Below are 1,362 nucleotides of genomic sequence, written 5' to 3' on the forward strand. Positions count from 1 at the left end.
AAAAATGCATAAATACATGGCAAATTACAAAGGTGTCATCGACGAAACGACATGCAGATAACAGCGGAAATCATGCACACCTATGACCTCTAAAAATTTTGCCATAGCACGGTCTTACGGCTCAACTCTAATAAAATCTCTCCTTATAACACAACATGAAGTACCCTTCATGAACACCAGTGAAGCAACAGAAAGGTCGAGTGACCGAACAGAGAATGGCTAATGTACAAATATATCACGAGCAGTAGAAGTCGTGTAGACTAGTCAACCCATTTTACACTGAAATACTGCAAATTATACATTTAAAATGTATACAGCTAAATATTTCAGTTAAAGTTGCCAGATGAAATTTTTAGTTAAAAAAAACACCTATGCGAGAAGAACACTAATGATAGGCTATGTATTTATTAAGTTTGGCTTATCACGTGAAAAAAAAATCTACTAGTTTGTATTTTTGTGTGAAGTAGAAGCCTACACAATAAGACCACTAATGGTAGGCTTTGTATTTATTACATTTGGCTTATCATTTAAGAAAAAAATGATTATACATCTCACAGCTTCTTTTTTTGTGTGTCAATTAAGTAGAAGTTCTGCGCGTTTATGAGATGTATTTAATTAATAATAAAATAAAATTTTTAAATGTAAAATGAAAGCCTTCCTCTTAAATCAATTTTTAATGTGATAAATTTTATATGTAAATAGTTTTTCAATAATTGTTTATCAATAATCTTTGAGTATTTTTTTAATTATCTTTATCATTATTATTGTCTCTGAAAAGCTCCCATGGGGAGTTGACAATGAAATTTGTATTGTATTGCAAAATAATTAATAATAACATCATTAATAATAAAAGTAATGTTCACTCAGGATAATAATATTCAGTCACTCATTCTGACAAAGAAAGTTTCGTCTAACATGTAGAACCTACTGCTCCAACAAAACCATGTTCCTTCTAAATGCCCATAGAAGACAGTTAGGATAAATTTTAGGGTTAGGGTAAGTTTTTAGCATGACTGAATTGAATGAATTGATGAAGGCGAATGAATATCAATCGCAGTAGAGCTTGCAATATACAATAGGATAGAGTCCAGACTCCCTCCCCCCCCCCCCCACCTCTGTCAGGAGACACGTGGCTTCTTACCTAGCCTCCACCTCCGTTAGGAGATCCATGGCCTCTTAAGTAGCCCCCACCTCCCTCAGGAGACCCATGGCCTCTTAAGTAGCCCCCCACCCCTTCATTAGACCCATGGCCTCTTAAGTAGCCCCCCACCTCCTTCAGTAGACCCATGGCCTCTTATATAGCCCTCCCTCCAAAAAGTGGGTCCCTAGCATGTAACATAGTTTTGACCACTTCCCTAAATT

This window comes from Orbicella franksi, chromosome 13, assembly GCF_964199315.1.
Source record: "Orbicella franksi chromosome 13, jaOrbFran1.1, whole genome shotgun sequence".
NCBI classification, from domain to species: Eukaryota; Metazoa; Cnidaria; class Anthozoa; order Scleractinia; family Merulinidae; genus Orbicella; species Orbicella franksi.